Raw genomic sequence first — 25,247 nt, 5'->3', positions numbered from 1 at the left:
CAAAGAACAGAAGATTAAAAGAACTCAACTACCTTTCACATGATTTCACCTTCAGATAGAATGTTTTTGGTTCATTGGAAATCCTGTCTCCACTTTGAAATGTTGGAAATACTGAGGTAAGCAATATTGACCTCGATGTTATGGTTGCCTCCTTTACACAAACTTTGTTTCAACACACAGGAAAGAATGCTAATTTGTTCCATAAACCCTTGGAGTAATTGTGAAAACTGCTATCTGAAAGGAACAGTTGTACAAACATCATGACTTGTGTGTATCTGAGATAAATAATTTCTTTTGCTGCAGTGACCTCCCCCCAGGGGAGCACACATGCAGTCATCTCCCTTTATGCAGAACAACATGGTGTTGATATTCCATAAATGTTCGTAGTTATCTCTGTAATCACTAATTCTTGAATTCTGGCGTGATTTTTTAATAGTTACATTTCAATGCATATTTTTTAATATTTTAGGGGCCCAAATACTTCAACAACCTGATATGCACTGTGGAAAATCTGGAAAGGTCTTAGTTTTACCATGCTATATGTTCTCACCTCTGGTCTTCAATTTCTAATCCTTATTTGTGCCTAATGAAACTGAAGACTTTCTTTCTCAGCAAAATAGCAATTTATTTATGTCCTAAATTCTTCTTACACTTTTATTTTGCTTCCCTTTCTGATTCAATACAGCAAGCAATGTCATTCCATTTATTGTAATTTTTATCCAATTTTTTTCTTTTTTTAGTTTTGAGTGTACATCTAGTACCTTGTAAACTTAATCTTCAGAATTTATTTGTTTTGATATCCTTATAAATTGAATTGTTTTCTCAATTTTGTTTTCAGCATGTTCATTGGTGATATACAATTTTTTTTGGTTTTAATCTTGACATTGTATCCTTAAAACTTGTTGATTATGACATGAGCCAACAATAGAAGCTTAATAGACTGAGCCACCCAAGTGCTCCTTTTTTCTGTTTTAACACAGTCATTTATATCTATAAATTTTTCCTTATTATTTTAGCTACAGTTCATAAGTTATTTTATTTTATTTTTTTAATGAGTGTAGTAATAAATAAGTGAAAGTAACAATGAACTAAGAATATCAAGATTCTTATAAAGTTACTAAGACTGTGTAGTATTGATTTCAAGAGAAATAAATAGACTATAAAGCAAAATAAAGAGACCAGAAGTAAGATTATATATTTGGCAAATTTTTTTGTGGTGTCCATAAGGAAAATACAAATAAGTCTTATTACATACTTCACACTGTACAGAAAACTCCAATTTAATGTGTAGTCTAGATCTATATGGAAAACACAATAACTGTCTAGAATATAATACAGAAGTATATTCTCTTGATCTTGGGTTGTGGCAGATGATTTAAGGAAGACGATACCAAAAGATTTTACTATAAAGAAAAAGACAAATTGAACCACATTTATTTAAGAATTTCAGATTATCAAAGGACCAATCAAAAGCCAAAAGCAAAAATATATACATATATATACAGTAGAAAATTTATTTGATGTGTGTGTGTGTTACCATAATTATGTGGCAGAACTATTAGTATAACAAGTAAGGATTCTAAACCAACAAAAATATTCAAATGGCTAATATGTTCATGAAAAACTGGTCAACCTCATCAGCAGCCTGAAAAACAAAAATTAAAGTGCACTACCAGAACCCACATTTTGCAATGGCTAAAATCAGTTTGACAATATCAAGTATTAATGATGATGTGGGCAGGGTTACTCTCAGATTTGAGTTAAAAGTATAAATGCACTTCAGTCTACTGTTTGATAGGAGCTGCTGAAGTTGAGTAAGTGCACTTACGTTTACTTAGACTTACTAAAGGTGAATATACACATACCACATAGCATAGAAAATAAATATATACATGTCATATATGTATGTATATATCTGTGTATCCATATATATAAATATATATCAGAAATGTGTCATGTTCACTGACAGACATCAATGAGTACGTTCAGAACAGCATTGTTCATTGTATCTAATCTAATCTAGAGTCAAACAGATAAATCATATTATACTCATATGTGGAATAATATATGATATGAAATTCATTATTGTTTTATGAATATGATATTGGGATACCAAGTTAGAGAAACATCAGAAATCTGGTATCGAATGCAGGAGGATAGACACTAAAGTAAACCTATTAAATGAATCTATTTAAGTAAAGTATAGGACACCCTAATTAATACAGTGTTAAAATTAGAGTAAATGAAACAAGTTGGGATTGGGAGGGAGACAAACCATAAGTGACTCTTAATCTCACAAAACAAACTGAGGGTTGCTGGGCAGAGGGGGGTTCGGAGGGGGAGGTTATGGACATTGGGTAGGGTATGTGCTATGGTGAGTGCTGTGAAGTTTGTAAACGTGGAGATTCACAGACCTGTACCCCTGGGGGAAAAAAATATATATATATGTTTATAAAAAATAAAATTATTAAAAAAATGAAAACAAAAATATATGGAGTTTATAAAAATAAAACTTCAAATGGAAAAAAAAATTAGTTAATGCTCACCTTTCAAAGGAATGAAGAGACAGTGAGTGGAAGGGGACACATAGGCTATTATTTATGTTCTAAATCTTGACCTACATGGTTATTCACATAAGCATGGTTACTTTAGGCTATTTATTGAGTTACATATTTATGATTTATACATTTGCCTATGTGTGTTTTTTACTTGGAAAAAAAACTTTTTAAAAATCACTGTAATTAATATCACTGTTTTCACTATACATAATGGAAGAACCAGTTGTGCAGGAGCGCTTCCCCATGTCTTAGAGAACATGATTTTGCCTAGTTTTATACTTATTTTTTCTGTCAAATTATAATATCTTACCTCCTCTATTTTTCATCATTGGTGTCATTTAAAAATCTACTAATTAATCTACTAATTCAGAAGTTAGGATTACCAGGTAACATATAGGCCATCCCACTGAATTTTAAATTTAGATGAATAATGAATACTTTTTAAATATGATTATTCTCAATATACTGTATGTGAGATATATATACTAAAAAATATTTATCTACAAAAATTTCAAATTTGTTTCTGCTTTTTTGTTTTTCTTTTTGGTTTGGTTAAATTTGGCAACCCTAACTGAAATAGTTCTACTCAGTGCAAAATGAAGATCAGATAAAAAATGATTCCATGGTACAAAATGCACAATATTTAATAGATCACAGAGATAGTAAGTATTTCTCATTTCTTAGTGGTGTGCTAAGGGATTATTAAAATAAATGTATTTTTGGTGTATATGAGAAAATAAGTATGAGCACTATCTCATTAAGTATCTTCCACAGTCTTATGAAAGCTAAATTTAATGGTGCAATATCTTTACTATTATCAAGCAAATACAAAAGAATTGCTTAATAATTCCAAGGATAGTTAGCAAATAATGACTCTGCAATGTATATTACATCAGACACTTCTGTGTTTTAAAAATAACTCACTGTTCTCATGGCTGAGTTATAGTGTTTTAAAGTTGTTTTCTACAACTACTGTTCATTTATATTGGAACTAATGTTTTCGAGTAAGCAGTGCTTATTGGCATTGATCACTGGATAACTAAAGAGGAAACATCACAGCAAAAGCAAGTGCTTGTCTGAACTTAAATAATTGAACTGTTGATTTTATAAATGGTGAAGAAGTATAAAAACTTCAAGTTGTTTAGGTGTCTGTTTTTAGTAAGATCTTTAAAATACCAATATTTATAAAGGTCCCTAAAGCTCATAAATGTATCTGGATGGAGAGGTAAAATTAACAACAAAAATAAATGTGGACAGTGAAGTGGGCCAGTCTATGGGAGGCTGAGGTCTGGAATCTATTCCAGATAATTGCAATGTGAGATGAGAAAAAGAACAAAGATCAAATGAGAGCTACAGACTAGAGCATCGTATTCTGGGAAGTTCATAGTAGGGAGATACCAGTCAGGAGAGTAGGTGTCTAAGGTGGAATTTAATCCCAAAGTTTGCAGGAGAGACAAGGTAAGGAGACAGAACTTCTGGTAGGAAAACATACTTCAGAAAATAGCAAGCGTACTATTCACAAAATCGGTGCTATTGGAACCGAACAGTAATAAAAGATATCCTTCCAGCAGGGAGATTTTGTCTATAGGAAAGGCACAGCTTTGTAAGATATTAATAATAAGTAAAACCCCACAAACTATGATTAGATGATTAGGATATTTAGTAGTTCAAGAGTCAGGTAACCTAACTCATATATGACCAGTTCAATTTTTATAAGCAATATACATAAGGAAAATGTTTCCCTCTTTGTTTAATGTGCATTTTCTCAAAAAGAGTGGAGAAATATTCCTAATATTATGCCACAATTATAATCCATGATAAAGTGATTATAATATAATATACAAAACCACACAGAGTCTAGGGAGTACCTTACATCAAACACATTTATATTCTGAAGTAAAATACATGAAAATCATAATAAATGGGATAAATAACTACATACCACTTAAGGTTAGATTTACTGCCAAATGGATTTTGGCCCCCAAATTAAGGAGGAAATATTCAATTCTAGGTGCTTTTTTTTGTATAAGTGATTATGGACCTGCTTATTCTTTATTAAATAATAGTCACTGGGTTATATTTTCTCTCTTGCATGAAATTCTTCCTATATTAAAGGAGATATTATCTTCGTAGAGAAATATGTTGTTCAGATTTGAAAAGGAGGCCAAACTCACATAGCAGGTAAGAAACAGAGACGCGAGTTTTTGCAAGGATTCAGATTATCACTGGATTCCTGATAGCTTCCCTCCCAAATTCCAAGGTGTTCTCAATGCCCCAGGCTGGCCAGTTCTTTCCACTTTCTGTACTACAGAGAAGGTTACATGTTCTGAAGGTAATATTACGCATCTGCCCCCCTCTTCACTATATCCAATTTTTCAGTTTCAAATGATTCTGCTTTCAGTTAGCTCTTATAAAGAAAGAAACAATTCAATTTACTTATAATTAAGAATTTATTACCTATATACACTTCTTTGTCAATACTTATCAAGAGCAATTGATTTTTTAAAAAGCTGTCTTAAAGAATGTGATAAAATTTATTAGTATACACTTTGGCAGAGATTCGGTTAATTCTCTGAAATACAACACAATTAGAGAAAGATAATTAAAATATAAATAATTTTAATAATTAAATAATTGGCTTTCGAAATTCCATTTTTAATACCGAAGACCTTGTTGAGATCATCTTTTTTTTTTTAAGATTTTATTTATTTATTTGACAGAGAGAAAGATCACAAGTAGGCAGAGAGGCAGGCAGAGAGAGAGGGGGAAGCAGGCTCCCTGCTGATCAGAGAGCCCGATGAGGGGCTCAATCCCAGACCGTGAGATCATGACCTGAGCCGAAAGCAGAGGCTTAACCCACTGAGCCACCAAGGCATGTGACCTTTTATGTCTAGTTTCTTTCATTCAGTATAATGTTTTCAAGTTTCATCCATGTCATAATATGTGTCAGTACTTCATTCCTTTTTTAAGATTAAATAATATTCCATTTTATGTATATACCACAGTCTGTGTTCATTTCTCAGTTCATTTACTGATGGACATTAGGGGCATAACCTTTGACTCTTGTGATTGGTGCTGCTAGGAATGTATGTGCATGTATGTTTGTTTAAAATCTGTTTTCAACTAGATAAGTGATATATAAGAGATATATAAGAGACTGGAATTACTGGGTCAGAAGGTTATTCTATGTTTAACTTCTTAAGGAACCATCAATATTTTCCTGAGTAGCTGGAACACTTTTTCCTCCCACCTGCAATGTAGGAAGGTACAGATTTTTCCTTGTCCTTGTCAGTTCTTATTAGTTGTTATTTCTTTTTTATCGTAGCCATCCTAGTGAGTGTGAAGTAGTTCCTCACTGTGGGTTTTGATTTACATGTCCCTAAGGACCAATGGTGTTGAGAATAATTTCTGTTCATCTTCCTTGGGAAAATGTGTCTCTTCATTGGGAAAATGTCTTTTGTCCATATAAAAATTAGATTGCCTTTTGTTATCGAATTTAAATGTTCTTTATATATCCTGAACACCAGATATTTATTAAATATGTGATTTATAAACATTTTCTCACCATCTGTTACCTTTCTTTTCATTATTCATGTATCATACAGTTGTCTTCCTTTTTTTATCCAGTCTTAATTTTTTTTTCACTATTTATTTATTTTGCCACTATATGGATTATTTTCTTTCCCTTTATCCATTTTCTTAATAAACTGAGAATCATGCATTTAGACATTACCCATAAAATTTAACATTCATAAAAAATGAAGTTTAAAGTTAACCAACAGTGGTGCCTGGGTGGCTCATTTGGTTAAGCGGCCAACTTAGGTTTCAGCTCATGTCATGATCCTAAGGTCCTTGGATCCAGCCCTGCGTTAGGCTCCTCCTTCAGTGGGAGTCTGCTCAAGGATTCTCTCTCTCTCTCTGCATCTCCCTCCATTTGCTCTCTCTCTTTTTCTCTGTAAAATAAATAAATAAATCTTTTTTTTTTTTTTTAAGTAGAGTTAACTAACACTTTTACACTTATCCTAAGAAGTAAGCTGGTAGACATAACAATACTTCACAAATTATTTTTCTTCTTTTATTTTATTTAGGTCTGGGATTTTAATCTTTTTTAAATCACAAATAACAGATATCATGATTATTTTATGCAATCATTGAGATTTAATTATATGTTTACTCATTTATTAGTCAGCATACATAAAATATAACTATATTTTCTAAACCAATAAATTATTGAAAAAAGTAGCTTTATTTTACATGTTTGCAAATCTCTGCAATGTCTATCTTAATAGAAGATAGCTAGATTCTTTTCTGCTTCTGCATTTAATTGGTAGTGGTACAGACTCCAGAAAATTCACTATATATTCACGAAGGAATGCGAGTGAAACAGGCAGATGATGCTGTATTAGTATTACTACAAAAATAGTTTTCACCTTGCAGAGTCCCTGAAAGTTCAGGAGAGCCCAGGAAAGGTTGGATCACATTTTGAATACAAGCATGGAACCATATATTGAAAAGACATTTCTTATTTCAGATGTGTTGGGATAGGGTTTGAAACCAGCATTTCTTTATTAAAGATTTTATAAAAACTGTCTAGAAACTTTGCCTGAAGAATATTAAATGTCTCCTACAATTAGGTGAATATGAACATATCATCTCTCTCACTGGACTGTATCACAGTGGTAATAGTTTTAATTTTGTGTCTACAACATAAAGTTCATTTCCAGTAAATATTAAACAATCTTATTTTTTCACCATGTTGCAAAAATGAATTCAAGGTACTCAAAGCTCTGTTTAGATGATGTTGCTTTTATAGCATTTAAATGGTCAGCAGATGGAAACTGTAAAGTGTTACAGTACTTTTGATAGACTATTACTCATAACAACAAAAAAATATATTTCTGCCAGATTCTTAACTCTTCTTCCTCCTCTAGAGAAAAAAAAATAATTGCACTTGGACAGTTTAGGTCCTATTTAATTGGAAAGAATCTCCGGTGTTTTAGATCTAGCTTGTAGCATTCTCTTTACTTCTATTTTCATTTTATGTAGTTCCCTCACTAACACCAAATTGTTGCTTTTGTTTAGTTTGTTATATTAATGGACTAATATTGTGTGTCCACATTTCAGAAGAAAAATTAACATAATTTATTGTCAAGTTTTATAATTGTATTGAGTTGATAAATTATGAAAGCAACTTAAATTTATTTATGAAATAAAATATGGTGCCTAAATGAGGTATGTCTTGATCAGTTTGGGAACCCCAAATGTTGGGCAACAATTGGGGGAAGCCAACGGCATGAGAGGTGAAAGAATTCACCTCAGGCAGAATAAAGGAGATAGAAGTTTATTTAATACACCTCAAGGGCACAGAGGGCAGGATGGCTGAAGAGAGACTGTGTGCAAGGACAGAGGGTGGAGGCTGGGGGCTATTTTTTTTTTAAAGATTTTATTGATTTATTTGAGAGAGAGAGACTGAGAGCGAGCAAGAATAGAGCATGAGGAGTGGGAGGGTCAGAGGGAGAAGCAGACTCCCTGCTGAGCAGGGAGCCCGATGTGGGACTCGATTCCAGGACTCCAGGATCATGACCTGAGCCTAAAGCAGTTGCTTAACCAACTGAGCCACCCAGGCGTCCCCTGGGGGCTATTTTTAAAGAGGGAGGTTGAGGAGGTATGGTGACATTTGGAATTCTTGCTTTTTTGGTAACTGTGCCTCATTGCAAGTCCCACTGGTCAGTTAGGGCATATGGATATTTTAAAGGTGTGTCACCTGATGGGCCTGTCTTTATTCAGCTGGGGGTTGGGGTCACTTTGGACCCTTCTGTCTTCCATTGCTCAAGTCTGTTTGCCTAAAAGCAGCCTCTACATAAGAGATTTATGTTCAGAGCACACAGAGAAGTACAATTAGTACTCACCAATCCTAGCATGCTTCTAAGTCACTACAAAGAAAGTTGCTTCAAGAGACCTATGTTCACATAAGTAAATATTCAAAAATTCTTTAAGATAGGTATCCTTTTCTGTTTTCACTTTCTGGACAAAAAGCTAGTTTTTGTGCAAAACTGAAGCAACTATCTTTATTATTTCAATTCTATTTAAATTAGTCCCAAATGTTCATATTATCATAGCAAAGTCAAGAAAAACTGAACTGATTAGTCAAGACTGGGTTACAGTACAGTCTTCTTCATCTACGATTACATTTGTCATATTGTATTTTGGTGTTCCAGAATAAGTCAAATGCTTTTATACTTCAGATAAGTATTTCCATGAGAAAAAACAAAAAACAAAAACCAAACAAACAAACAAACGAACAACAACAACAAAAAACCATCTCTTTTGGCCTCTTGCCTTTGGAGATCTCAGACTCATTTTTAAATAAGTGCTCAGTGGATCTGTGGTGAGCCAGGCTCCTCGGTTAAGAGGGTTTGCTTTCTGAGATAAGTAGATTGTATAATGTTTGAGTCAATTATATGCATATTTTGCATATTCTTGGAATGATGAATGAATTTTCACTTTGGTTTTAAATCTAGGCTAAATGACAGTGGCTACTGGATTCTAGCTGTTTAGGATTGTAAGGCTGCAGGGTATGGAAATACTGGACCAATGTTTTGTATATTCAGACACTGGTTTACAACTTAGGAACACTCAGATATTATCAGACTGAGATGAAAATATCAGAGAAAACATCAGTAATATTATGTAGAAGGTGAAAAGATGGAATAATGTGGTTGTGAACAGAATACATTTTATTTTTATTGAGCCTAAGTTATGAGAAATTTTAGATATCAGTAAATCTTAAATGTCATTTGATTTTCTTAGTAGTTTCATGAGTTGCATGACAACTGTTTTTGATTAGAGTATTAGCTATATTTGTAATGGGCAGCATACTTTTTGTTGGCGGTGGTGTTTAAATTAACCATTTTTTCCAAAGGTAGCTAAATCTTAGCTTCTCTTTAAAAGGGGGTCCTCCAGTAAGGAAAGGACACAGTCTCTCACCCCTGAAAACTTCGAAGATATTTGATATATACTCCTTTTAGGTTATTTTGGTCATACTCTCTGTCATTGTGATTATTTATGTGCATATCACATACCCACTGGTGGGAAACAGGATTCTTGAATCCGATTCATCTCTGCATAGTGCCTTGTAGAGTAAGTTGCTTAAAAAAAATGTTCAGTAACTATTGATTTGTTGAAGAAACCACTTTGTGAGAAATACAAGTTACCAGAGACAGGGTCTTGACACAAAAGTAGTAGAAATATTATAAAGGACACATTAAAGCTGTACCTGAGAACCACCAAGAATGAACCCTAAAAATAAGCTATAAACTTGAAGGGATTATGATGTGTCAGTGTTGGCTTATCCCTGATAACAAATGTACCATTTTGGTGAGTGATGATAATGAGGGACACTATGTATTTTGGGGGTTGGGTATATACGGACAATCTCTGCACCATCTTCTCAATTTTGTTATAAACCTAAAAATGCATTACAAAAAATTAATCTAGGAAAAAAACCTGAATGTTTGGGATGACGAACCAGATTTTCACTTCTACTGGATGTTTGAGGATAGTGATTTGTGACTAACACTGACCAACTTCCAAAGTCATCATTATTTTTGGGGAGGAAGAGAAAGAGAAGAAAGACAAAAAGAAGGAAAAAAAAAAAAAAACTTGTAGAAAAGCCAAATAAGCAGGGACAGGCAAGGTTTTGTTTTTAACCTTATTTGCATGACTATGCTTTCTGACTCATAAAATGCTTCTACAAAAACACACTAAAATATCTGCTGAGAACCCATAGCTACATTTTATTTTAATGCTGAAGCAAACTTTACTTCTGTTTATAAAAGGTTTCACTTTTAAGTCCAATTAAGAAAAAAAAAAAAACTTATTTGAGGCAAATTACACAAACAGATACATAGAGGAACTGCCGTCTCCTTGCAGTCTTGGTCTCTTTCAAATTACTTTGAATTTCTTTCAGAAAAAAAAATCACTGTTTAATTCTGTTTCTTATTTCCTTCCCTTAGGCATAGTGTTATACCTCATTTAGGGCCATGGAAAGATTTTAGAATTCAGTTTCCCTTTCATAAATGTGGAAAAAACTTTAAACAGTGACTTCAGTGAGCTTTTTGCCTCTATTTCTTGTAAGCTGAGTCTTAACTGGCTCCTGATGGAATAAGATGACCACAGTTTACATTCATGACTAATATACCACATTTAACTCCTCATGGGATACAGGTTCACTGTATTCCCCTCAATCTTTTGGACTTCTTGATGATATAATCAATGCAGTGGCAAAACCAAGATTGGTTCTGGAAGAAGCTTCACCATGATCATATAGCATGTGATATACTTAAAATATCCTAAAATTCTAAAATATTGAAAACTCAAAAACAGCAAATTACAACAATATGGTTTCAGTGATTCAAATTTTATGTAATTGCCAGCATTATTAAGTCCTGATTTTTGTATCTGTCTAAAAAGAACAAGCAAATGCTGAAAAGTTATTAAAATCTCGTTTAAAGTCCGTATTCTAATAATCATAAAATTTATTTTAAACAAGGTGACTTGGTGGTTATTGCTACCCTACCTAGTTACTGAAATACAACAAACAGAAGTTGTGTTTTGCTGCTGAACATAGTATCTCCTATACACTGCTTCCTCTGGAATCCCTTCCCGTGACCACAACTCCCATCTTCCCACTCACTTTTTCTTTATGGGTGAGCATGGCTATTCTAAAGGTATCCTAACCTCATCGGATTGCAGCCAAACAGGGCTCCCCTTTTCAGGTTGCTCTCTTAAGCATTGCATATATTCATTGAGTTATCTTCTCCTTGGATATTTCACAAGAAATCAAAATACAAATCCCAAACGTGGTTGCAGTTTCTCCTACCAAATGTTCTCTTCTTCATAAGCCCCCTATATTGATGAATGACTTTACCATATACCTCCTTTCTCAAGCTAGTCTGTGTCTGTCCCTCATTATCACTGTCAAGAATCTATGATTCTTTTTGTTTAGTTTTACCTACTTGATCACTCTTGAATTTTCTCCTCCTCTGTGACCAATTTGTTAGGCTCTCGTGATTGATTGTTTTGAATAGGGCAACAATTGTCCAATGCATTAAGATTTTAGCCTTTTGCATTAAGCCTTTTTGCTATTAGCCTTTTGCATTTTAGCCTTATGCATTAAGATTTCAGCCTTTTTCCATATCCATAATCCATTTTCAGACTATAGTCTATTGTCTGGATGAATATTTGTATGTCATATTTGCCTCAGGAATTCAAAATAGATGTTGTAATAGAGTTCCTAGAAGTCCTCCCATGCAAGAGTTTAACTTACCATAAATGTGAATTTTCAAAATGTATTTTTAAAAATAATGCCCTTTTTTGTTAAATAATAGCCATCAATATTTAAGGAACTACACTTATATAAAAGTATCCAACGTGGTCTAACATAAGACAGTAGCTGTGCATATGAGAGGAGGAAAGATATATGACAAATATTTATGTGATAATATAAAAAAGATTAGAAAGTTAATTGGATATAAAAGATTTGGTATCAAAACTAACTCTCGAGATTTTTTTCAGTTGCTCTGAAACTTTCCGCATAAGTTTCCTCATCTAGACAGTAACAGTAGGACAGTGTCAAGAATTAAATGAGTTCATATGTGTAAAGAACTTACCTTCATTTACAAGAATCAGATGAGTCCTATAGGGACATTCATTTTTCCACTTAATAAATACTCTAAGGCACCGTGTTATATGCTGGACATACCAATTAAGTAAGGACAATTCTTGTCTCACGGAAGAGACATGACCTCTCTGCCCAGGCCACGCCACCTCAGCCAGAGGAATCTGGAAGGGAGGTTGGGTGTGGAATTCAGTAGTAAAAATATAAGAAACGCAGAGTCAAGTGAAGAGCCACTGGTGCCTCCGTGCTCTGCAGGTGTCTGGTGTGAAGACAAGATCCATGGAGGTTTTTTCCTAGTTTGGAAATATTAATTTAATTACTGACTTCCTCTCGGGAAGACACAGGAACCTCAAATAAAGGTTTTTTTTTTTTTAATTTTTTAATTGGCAGCAGCATGTTGTTGAACTTGGATAGTTAGGGTATGACAGCCAGAATAGTAGGGATAAATATGGAAAATTAGTTCTTTATTGCATTAAAACAATTGCTTTGTAAAATAGATAAAATAAAATTTCCATTAACTGTAAACATCTGATAACCTTAGGCTACCATTAAGAAATCCTTTAATCCTGTGAAAACTATGATTAGGACCAACAAAATACATAGATTATAGCAAAGGCCAAATCATGACCATGTATTTCAATCCATGCATAAATTTTATGCAACAGTCTATGAATGTTTAATATAATTGAATTGCATTTATTTGGTGTAACAGTGCATGAAACAGAGTGCTTTGAATGTGAATAGTTTGCAAATACTTAAAAAAAAGATGGAATTATATACTCAAAACAATATGTGATAGAACACTGAGATATGTAGACATCTTAGAGAAAGGCAAATATATGTTTTCATGCTTCTTCTATAATTAATTAGAAATGACAAAAATAAGACCTTATGTGAAGTCTCAGAGGGAAATGAGTGTGAACACATTGCATCATATGTATACCAGATTACTTTGTAGTTTGTAGCATGAGATGGGTAAAACATATGAGTCAAACTTGATATTCATAAATGCACTTTTCTAGGCTCAATTTTCATATAAAGTATAGGATTTCAATAAAATAATTAAGAAGTTTTAAAAATTCTGTTGTTATTTCTAAACACATCCATTAATTCACCATTTCCCTAGGGCCCACCAAATGCAAGAAGCTATATTAAATGCTTGGATAAAAGATGAGTGTCACCCTTGCCACTTAGTATCTAAAATTTGTCTGTGGGAAGCTGATATAAAGAAAATGTCCTTCCATGTTGGCAGAAGTGGTAAGAAAAACACTGACAGCCTCATGAGATAGCAGCAGAAAAAAATAAAAATCATTTAAGAAACTCATGATAACATGCAGTGATTGTGAAGATGAATTGTGCTGTGCCTGGTTTTCATTAATAGAACATCTTCTTGTATCCTTTTATACTGGTAAATCAGTACCTAAGCTACCAACCATGTTAACATGTCATTGTTGGAAGACCTGAGAACAAAATGAAAATAAACCAAACCAATTCTTTAATATGGAATATATCACTGAGACCTGAGATTCAGGAGGTCCTTGAAAGTTTTTATACTAATCGCAACCAATTGAAGGAAAGGGAAAGAAATGGGAGGAAAAAAGAAAAGAAAAAGAAAGAGAATAAGAAAGAATCTTAACATGGTACACTAATGGAAGATTATCTTCAAATAGATTTTTTAACAAGCTCTTTCTTTTTTTTTTTTTTAAGGTTTTACTTATTTATTTGACAGACAGAGATCACACGTAGGCAGAGAGGCAGGCAAAGAGAGAGAGAGAGAGAGGCGGGCTCCCCGCTAAGCAGAAAGCCCTATGTGGAGCTTGATCCCAAGACCCTGAGATCATGACCTGAGCCAAAGGCAGAGGCTTTACCCACTGAGCCACCCAGGTGTCCCAACACGCACTTCCTTTTCAAAAAGACAAGCAATTGATGTTATATAACAATTGTTAACATGTATTTAATGAACGTTTACCTACCACCTCCCAATACAAGATTTTTTAAAATAGATTTTGTGCTGAAATTCAATATGTTGTGCTTGTAGAAAAATTAAACACTGTCCAAGTGGTCCACCATAAAAATAATAAAGAAGAGTAAAAGCATTATGAAGTAAACTATTTTTAATATGTAACATTTATGATGTGCACAATTTTGACAAAATCTTAGTTACTAATGGATAGGACATTAGATTTTAATAAACAGAAATTTCCTTTATTCTGCCTCGCCTTGGCAACAGAGTCAAAATACAACCATGTATCAATATCAGTGTTCTTTGTCAGAGTTCTCCCTTATTTTATTAATAACATTAATAATGATATTTATGAACACCCATTTATGGATACTCATTACCTGAAATGTATCTTTATTTCATTTAAATAGTAAATGGAGATAGCTTTAGTCCAATTTAGAGGCTTCATTATAGCAGAGTCAATCCAGGTAAGAAACTGATCTGAAGGCTTCCTATTTCTCTGCAAAGAATAGAACAACATAATTTTTAACTGAATCAGAATATATGCTTTTTTTTTTAATTACCTATTAAAAGATAGGAAAAGTGTTGCTTTTTATTTTATATTAGTTTCTACAATAGTTTACTTTCATGGTACTACCTACATTTGTGTTAATTAGTCAAGTGTCTCATATCCATACCTTATCTGTCTATAAGCACTGTTTTAACTAAATGATATTATCCACATGTTTCTAGAATAAAGTGAATGTTGTCTTATATTCTTCAAATAGATTAAACCACCATTAATTTTCCTTCAGTGAAGACTTTATATCATCTTTACAAACTTCAATCACCATAATGCTTTCGGGAAATATTGTGGTGAACAGATCTTTTTGCCTGCACTGAAGGGTCCCAGCAGGATTTATGAATTATGTTCCATATGTCTCTGTTGCTACTCCTTTAATGTCAATTTCTTTCATTTTCTGTTTCTTTCTTTGTACCTTTTCAAATGAAAGGATTGAAAAGTTGTCTGGGCAAATCTGATAACAAAACATGTAAATTCAGCAGGCATAATATTATAATATTTCTGAGTAATGCACTCTAACCTGAAGGTAAATGGGCAATAGTTTTACAATTTTCCTACATGGGGCTTGTGATGTTCATTTTTCTAATGGTCACTTTTCCTTCCTGCTTAGATTTAGTTTCTCTAATAATTCTTGGTTTCTGGTTTTGTTCCAGATACTATATATTGCCAGAAATCTGCTGAGTAGTAAGTAAGACTTTACCACCCAAAAATTAGTGAAGTACACTAATACGAAGACTAGTGAATCCTACAGTCTTGGTATATCACATAGAAGGGAGCTGAGGAGTAACAGACTTAAATAATTTAAGCTTAAGAAAATCAAGACATAAGTGTCTGTGTTATTTCTTTGTTAATATCCTTATTTGAAGGTGACTCAAGGTAAATCACATTTTGAAAACTAAACATTGTACAACAAACATTGGTCAATAGGATTAAATAATCATTATTTTTAGCATATATAGTTAGGTACATATTTGTTAACATATCTATACCTATACGTGATCCTTACTGATGGAGTGGGAGGATATGAGAAAGAATCCTGGCTCATTTAAAACTAAGCATAAAGAAAACTCTACTTTCAATGATCAGTAGCCTTCTCATTGATCACTGCATGTCATGTTTGGTTTCAGGAGTGATCCTCATAGCTCAGCATCTAGTATTGATAATACATTAAGTCTTTCAGCTCAGAGTCACCTCTACAAGCTGTGGTTTGAACGTGAGTTTACAGATGAATCATTGTCTCACTGCCTTTTCTTCTCTCTGTCACCCTGCAATAAATTACATGGTAACTCTTTACAACTCACAATTTAATAGCCAAATATAAATGGGCTACATTTGCAATGTTTTCTTTGTCACAAAAGTCTAAGAAGCAAACATTTTTTAAAAAATGACACTTTCATGCTAATTATAAGAAATTACCATGAATTCATTTTTTAAGAAGAAAGTGGCAATAAGTAAAACAATACCATGTGATATGACATATCTTTAAATAGTAATGCAATTTCTTTATTTTTAAGGTAAAATTAAGTAGATATAAAATGCAAATCTAAATATACTTAAAATGAAACAAAAATTAATGTTTATACTCAATATTTTTTTCAGTATCATAATTACTAACTTTCTAGATGCAGAGAAACAAACTGTGTCTTTCACTTATGACAGTATTAAAACTTCTGTGTTTCAAACATATCTAGAATAAACTGATTCAATTTTTTTTAAAAAGTCACTTTATTATTGATTAAATATCCTGTTTTTTTCACCTAAGGTGTGATATTTGAATATGTCTGAAAAAATTCTATTTGCTTCTTTTCTTTACCTATGTATTCCATTCCATGTATATCCATGGCCTGTGCTTGGTAGGATAGCTTGGTCAATGGAAATATTAGAATTTAAGTTCCTCACAGAAGTGACAATGACATTAATGGAAGCATACCAAGCTGGTTTATTACAGAATGTAACAGTCGTAGGAATGGGAAGCAAAAAGAAATTACGTGGGAGTGTTACTTCTTGCTTCATCTATTGCAATTTCTCTCAATTTTTGTCTTTATTCAACTTAATTTTCACTCATAATTCAGTCCATATTCATACAAATGAATTACATATCTATTTTCTGAATCTCCTATTGGCATGAAAGTTTTTTTTCCCCATTGTATGTCTTGCATGTATTTCTATTATGTGTCTTGCCTGTATTTATCAATTACATTCAATAAATATTAAATATATAATTGTTTACCAAAAACATTAAACAATCAATAGCTATAGTGTTGCTTTTTCTATGCTTCTCTTCCCAGCCAGCTTTATTGAGATATAACTGACATATGACATAGTATAAATTTAAGATATAGGAGATGTTAATTTAATACATTTATATATTACAAAATGATTGTCACTATAGCATTAGCTAATACCTCTGTCCTATCACATAGTTACCATTCTTTTTTGAGACAAGAACATTTAAGATCTACTGTCTTAGCAAATTTCAAACATATAAAATGGCATTATTAACTATAGCTGTACATTATATCCCTAGAACTTGTTAATCTTATAACTGGAAGTTTGTAGCCTTTGATCAACAGTCCAATTTCTTTGCTTCTCATTTGTGTGTGTGTAATCTTTTGAAGTTAGAAATCTAATTTCGATACTGATTTTACAGTTAGCAGTTAACATATCTGCATCAATAAAAGCATATATCTAGATTACCTTTATAGACAGGTTTGACTTTCACTTTTACAGTCTGTAATTATGGGGTATACATTTAAAGGCATCAAGAATTCCAGGTAGTAGTTTGTAATTGCCATTAATACATTCCTAGAAATTAATTGAAATTAATACATTCTTTGCAATACTTCAAAGCCCTTGTTTTGGCTTGAAATACTATAGGGGTAATATGTTTACCTGCTTATGGTTATGAGATGTTGTTAGGCAATAGTGGAAAAAACACCTTTATTCCTTTGAGCTCCTTCATGCTTGTTTCTGCTTCTTCCAAAATTTCTGTTTCTATAATGGTTAAAGACAAACTAGAAAGCGTATGCATCAGGGGAAAAGGCTTGGATGGGATAGAATCTGAGAACATTCTTTAAGGCCAGCCTTAAGAAATTACTTTTGCCCACCTAAAAGTAGAAGGCACTGTAAGAACTAACCTGAGAAGTGTGTTGCAGCCCCTTGGCAAGTCCCATTGGCATTAACTATCAGAAAATGTGAGGGGAAGTCAACAGTAATTCATGATTGTGGAACAAGGACTGTGACTTTGAAAGCATTTTCTGTGTTAAGGTTCTACCTTCCATGTGTTTACGCAGACTCTCTGGGGTGTGGTATAAATCTGCGTGTATTTTTTAAATGGCAGTTTCACTAGTGGCACCATATAGACAACATACCCTCTTCACCCTACATCAAAAGGGCAATAAAATGTTGCCCTTCAGAAAATGACTATAGTGCATTGTGTGTGCTTTAGTCGAGTATGATCTGTTTTTGATATTAGAAAGATCTTAAGGAAAAGTGGGAATTGAGCAGAGGTCTAAAAATTATTCAGGTGGAATATCAGAGGTCATGCTTATAATAAGGCAATGTTACCACAGGCAAAAAAGAAGAAAGAATGTTTCACTTTCACCAAGTGAGTTGTCATTACCCCATTTTGTTGTATTTAGCCACACAGCCCAATTGAATACATTTAAATCAAATTACTATTTGAATTAATATGCTTGGATTTTGGTCACTAGAGAATAAGAGTGGATTGCCTCAAGTCTGATGTGTAGATAGATAACTGATACCCTAAAAGTCTGTGTGTAGATATACTTAGACAGTTAGACACATATTTAAATCACTGTACATGTATGTATTCTATATATTTATATATAATAATTACAGAAAGATGTGAACATAATAGGTAAGAGAAATGGGCAAGGAAAAGAAAATCTTCGAACTATCTCCTACTATTTGTTATCATCTCTGGCCAGGTTCCTGATTTGGTTACTCTTCATAGAGAAAACAATTCTTTCTGATTTTAAGAATGATTGACTAGGGCATCTGGGTGGCTCAGTCGGTTAAGTGTCTGCTTTTAGCTCAGGTCATGATCCCAGGATCCTGGAATCGAGTCCCGTATCAGTCTCCTGGCTCAGTGGGGAGTCGTCTTCTCTCTCTCCTGCTGTTCCCCTTCACTTGTGCTCTCTGACTCTCTCTTTATCTGTCAAACAAACAAACAAACAAATAAATAAAATCTTAAAAAAAAAAAGAATGATTGACTAATGGAATGCCATGCCCCCCATCAATATCAATTTATTCACATCTTAAAGCAATATTTGAAATTATTAACTCCATTGCTATTTGTTTTGAAATGAGAAATTGATTGAAATGGATTTGATAATCCTTACTTGCTAAAACAGATGCTGAGAAAAGATTCGCAACTACCTGGGTATTATATCACTTCAAATTTAATATTAATGACTTTCTCTGACAGCCTTCTAGAGATAAGAAGGAAATACTTTCTTTTTAATATAGGTAGTTCTTTGCTCAGTATGTGTGTGTACTTCCCTGTGCCTGAATTTAATAAACTTCGTAAGAGTAATAAGAGCAAAGATGCCACTTACTGCTTATATTTAGTGCACAAATAACTTTGATTATATAAATGTTAAATTCTCTTCTGACTATGTATTTCATTTAAGGCCATATACAAATATTTGAGATATGGTTTATGTAGTATTCATAGTGAATATGGTTTATAAGGTTGTTAACAGTGTCATAAATATTACTGATTAACTCTAGGGCTACTACTTTTATAATGAAAGCATAATTTAAACTGAGACTAGTAAGACCAGTCAGTAGTTCATGAGGTAGGATGTTTGAGAGGATAGATCAGAAAGAAAACAGATTTCATGGAAGCATGTAGAGACATGGAAAATATGTGTGATATGTTTCAGAATGGATATGAGAGTGGCTGCTGCTCAAGACTCATAACATAAGGAAAAAAGACATAGAGATGTGGTAGAATTGAAAGAAAAAGACATGAGTCTGTACTTAGTCCCAACATGAAACCATTTGTGTACAATTTCAAGAAGGTTATGCTTCTTGAGTCCAATAAATGAGCACCTTTGGAGTTGCTTAAAGCGGGATAGAACTGGGTACTATTGGGATTACTTAAATGATTTCACGGGGGGAGGTGGTTTTGTGACACATTCACATAGTATTGCAGGCTACCTCTGAAAGGGGTACTGGACCTGCAGAGAAGATCCAAAACCTCTCCACAGTCCTGGGACGGAGAGCTGTGAAGCTAGCATATCTCTGATGAGATGAAAAATGGATTCTGAACAGCTAAAAGGAAATAAATGGTTGATTTTTCTTTTTAATTGCTAACTAAATTTACACTGGATTTTACTATTTTATAATGTGTTCTTTCACATTATATAAGGGAACAAAGTAGATTATCTTTGTACCTTAGTTAAACTATAATATGTTTTAAGGAGTTACAAAGTAAAAATAATGCTTCAGAAAAATGTTTGCTAATATTCAGTGAAACTTGTTGTTTCAAGAAATCAATAATAACAGCAGTTTCTATAGTAACCTTTCCAAAGAGAAATAGTGAAATCACAACAAAAAAGAAATACCCGTGCAAACACACAAAGATTGCATTTGATGAATAAGTCTTCTTGTTGATTCCGAAGAGCTAATAAAATGAGGAATCAATTTTCTATAAAGCAAAGTCTATTTTTGAGCAGAGTTGCTCATTGGGAGTGGTAAATTAGGATAAATTACAGACTTTAAATACTTTACAAATATATCTTAATTGCTTAAAAATACTATTCATATATTTTATTTACTCATGTATTGTATGTACATATGTCTTCATTTTGTGCCGTTTCCCTTAATTGTGGGTTCATTTATCCTTTCTAAGTTGTTCAATATGATGAAGAGAAAAATATGCCATAAACCACATTATAGTTTTACAGTGTTAGGTAAAGCAGGCAAGAAAATTGCTAAAAGTAGAAAGATGATAATTCCCAGTTACTGAGAAAATATAGTAATGTGTATCTAGATCTACACCAATTGTCAGTCTTCTTTTGGAAGATTCTGAGTATATCAGAACTTACATGTGGATATTTTATAAATTCCAAAGGTGACAAATGGGCACTATATATGTATAATATATATGAGAAACGTATATGTATGTATATGAGAAGAAATAGTTTATTTTACATTCTATAAAGGTTAGAAAAAAAGGCTGTTCTTGGCATTTGGAAACTTAGTATTTCTGGAAGGTCCAAATGGCATCATTATTTTTAACAATACATGTAAGTGGACAAAAAATAGGAAGGTGATTTAAGGTCCAAATATTGTTTTTATATTATTTCTACTATAAACTATAACATTCAAAATTCAAAACCAATCTTTTGATTTTACTTGCAGCTAAGTTTTTGATGCATTATATTGATGAACTTTTGATCTTGGTTGCACTTTAGAAATATAAAGATTAATCATGCTAGTATAATTTGATTCTTTTAAAAAAGATGGACTCTGTTATGTTTCTCCAATATATTATGTTTGTTGACTCTATCCAGATGCTAGGAGGCTGGATGACCCTTGAATTAGATCCCATCAACTTGGCTTGCATATACATTGAGATAATTCAAATGATTGTGATTTCCAGTTCTTAGTTGCAAACTTTCCGTAAGGTTTATAATATATTCTGCCAAGTTGTTTTTAAATTGTGCAAATGTGTCTCTAATGAAACAACACCACAAATAGGCAAGAAGAGAGTACTAACTTCAGAATAGCAGATTTGATGAGGAATTTTGGCATTTTCATTTGCCAGCTATGCAACAATGGGTTGTTACCTATTCCAAAGTGTTTTTCAAAATGTATGAAATCTATTGGGTCCTAAGAAAAGAAAAGAGCTAACACATGTAAATTGAACACATTTTACTCAATTCAGCATTCATTCATTAAGTATTCACTTTAAGGAAGATACTGTGTTGAATGGAAAGGATTTAATGATAAAAATCCCATGGGCAAAGAACTTAAAATGTAGGGAAAATAAGACAAGTACGTAGGTATCTCATGTATAATGGAATAAATTACCTAAGAGCAATTCAGTCACAGTATTGTATGGTGATAATGGAGTTAGTTGTTGGTTAGTTATTTTTGTTGTTGTTGTTATTGTTGTTAAGGCACGTAAAATCTTGATTTTGACCTCTAGATAGAGAGATATATCATCAATCAATGAGTAGGGTTTTTAAGGACTTTCCAAAGAGAATGATAATGTGCATGGCTTGGAACAACAAATGGGAATTCAAAATTTGAATGACTAGTATGGGGATAAGTGATAACTTGTAGGTTTGTAGTCATCTCCCATTAATTACATTAAAATTACATTACAAAACTTACATTACAGAACGTTTGCCCTAAGAATCACATGTTTCACCTCAGGCTAGGATAGCCTACCTTTTTGATTACTTGAGGTTCTGATTATACCAGTTTTCTTCTCTTCACCTTGACAGGAGATTTATAGATGTTCCTATTTCCCTAATGTCATCTGATGTCTTAACCATTGAAAGGCATCCAGCTAATTCATTTTAATATTTTCTTATTTTTACATTTTAATATTTTTATTTTTCATTTTAATGTTTTTCTTATTTCTTATTTTGATATTTTTATTTTCTTATTTTTATGATTTATGTATTCCCAAGGCATGGGGAGAGGTGTTGGGCAGAGGGAGAGGGAGAGAGAATCTTCTTTATTTTTTTTTATTATGTCCAATTAGCCAGCCAGCATATAGTACATCATTAGTTTTTTATACAGTGCTCAATGATTCATTAGTTGCATATGACACCCAGTGCTCATCACAACACATGCCCTCCTTAATACCCATCAACCCGGTTACCCCATCTGTTCATAGTAGTAATGTCTGCAATAGCCAAACTGTGGAAGGAGCTGAGATGCTCTCCAACAGATGACTGCATAAAGAAGATATGGTTCATATATACAGTGAAATATTACTCAACCATCAGAAAGGATAAATACTGACCATTTGCATCGGTGTGGATGGAACTGGAGGGAGTTATGTTGGATAGAATCTTGAGGCTCCCCACTGACTGCAGAACTTTACTTGGGGCTCCTTCTCACAACCCTGAGATCATGACCTGAGCAGAAATCAAGAGTCCAATACTTAAATGACGAGGACACCCAAGTGCCCTTACATACTGGGTTTTTGACAGAGTAGGTCCCTAATGATTTTGCAAGGATGAATTGTTTTATTTTGATATTCAACTATAAAATAATTCTGTAAGGGCAGAAACTGGACAGAATAATCATATTTTGCTTGATAATCTTTATTGCAAATGCAATTACATCCTTGGACAGTACATTTCTTTTTAATCTATATATAAAATTTCACCTGTCAGAATGCCCATTTATAGTTCTTCATAAATTCCTTCAGTTCTGATTAGAACTTTAAAAAAAAGTTCTATGGTAGGAGCACCTGGATGGCTCAGCCAATTCAGGGTCTGACTTTTGATTTTGGCTCAGTTCATGATCTCACGGTTGTGGGATCTAGCCCAGCATCCCACTTTGTGCTCAGCGGTCTACTTGAGTTTCTCTCTCTGCCCCTCCCCCCACTTATGTACGTGTTCTTCATTTCTCTAAAGTAAATAAATGAATCTTTAAAAAAAATTCTCATGGTACTGAGAAAAAGCTACAGATTTTTTTCTCTGGATTTTTTAAAAAATATTTTATTTATTTATTTGACAAACAGAAATCACAAGTAAGCAGAGAAGCAGGCAGAGAGAGAGGAGGAAGCAGGCTCCCCGCTGAGCAGAGAGCTGGATGCAGGGATCACGACCTGAGCCAAAGGCAGAGGCCTTAACCCACTGAGCCACCCAGGCACCCCTCTGGACTCTTTTTTTCCCCCCCTTTAAATTATACAGGATGGATTCTCAGGGGTATCTTCCCATATTCTCCATTTCTAATATTCTTTCCATGTATTCAGTTATGTGAAGTCCCGTGTAGATTCTTCATCTTCATCCTCTTCCTTATAACCTCTGATACATATTTTAGTATCTTAGATTGCCAGAGGAATAAAAATCACACTGATTAAAAAGGTAGTCGTGACCAGTATGAACACCATGTAATTCATATGATCTCAGAGGAATAGAGAAGGAAAATTCAACAGAGACTGCTTCCTACTGGTGACTCATGGATCGCTCAGACTTTTTACTGAAGCATTCATATAGCTTAAGGGTTTATTTCTAAAATTTAAAAACAGTGTGTGATTTAGATAATAATACTGGACTATAATTATGTAATGTGATAAATACTGCTACATTGGCAATTTTATGGCAACATATAAATGTATAAAAGTAACATGCTGTACACTTTATACTTACATGTCAAATTTATCTGATAAAAAATATGTGATTTATCTAACATCTAATTTAACCAACTTATTTTCATGAACAATATCTTGTTTTAGTCAAGTCACAGTAAAATTATTACTAAAAATACATGAAATATATTTACATTGTATTTTGTTAGTGTAATAACATATTAATGCCATAGTAACAATGACCACATAATTAATAATCAAACTTGTACTCTTTTGAGAAAAAATGTGCTTCAAAATTTAAATTATATAATTTTTAAAATACGTATATATTGGCTAGCAAAGTGATTTGTTCATGTTAGCTGCCCTATGAAATATTTTATTCAAAATATTTTACAAAATAAATATTTTCATGAAAATCAAAATAACATGCATCTGGAAGAAATTATCAGGGACATCTGGATGGCTTAGTCAGTTAAGCAACTGCCTTCAGCTCAGGTCATGATCCCAGGCTCCTGGGATTGAGTTCCCAATTCAGGATCCTTGCTCAGTAGGTATCCTGCTTCCCCCTTTGCCTTCTCTGCCTGCTGCTCCCCTGTTTGTGCTCTCTTTGTAACAAATACATAAATAAAATTTTTAAAATAAATAAATTTTTAAAATACTAAAAAACACAAATATTCACAATCCATGTATCATAAAAAGATTTATATTTAGACAGTAAACTAATATTAATAACTAATTAATTAATACTAATATTAATAAGTAAAATAACTCAAACACTTGAACAGGCTTTATAAATGATGATATATGAATGAATAATTAATTATGAAAATTTCATTAATATCATTAGTCATTAGATAAATACAAATTAATACAGCAATATGATAACAATATGCAGCAACAACAACTGTAACACCTAAAATTAAGAACACAACAACAACAAAATCCTGAAAATTCCAAATGTTAGCAAGGATGTGTAACAACTGAAACTCTTATAATACACTGAAGGAAACACAACTGAAGTGTAAAATGGTATAACCACTTTGGATAAATTTTTACATATTAACAAATTTTAAATTAGGTTTATGATCTTACAACTACCTATGATTTAGCAATTGCATATCTAGGAAATATCCAAGATAAATAGATACATACATAAAGAAAGAAATGTTTATGGGAGC

Source organism: Lontra canadensis, unplaced genomic scaffold (genome assembly GCF_010015895.1).
Source record: "Lontra canadensis isolate GAN:19392208 unplaced genomic scaffold, GSC_riverotter_1.0 scaffold27, whole genome shotgun sequence".
Taxonomy (NCBI): domain Eukaryota; kingdom Metazoa; phylum Chordata; class Mammalia; order Carnivora; family Mustelidae; genus Lontra; species Lontra canadensis.
Note: the sequence above shows the minus strand (reverse complement) of the source record.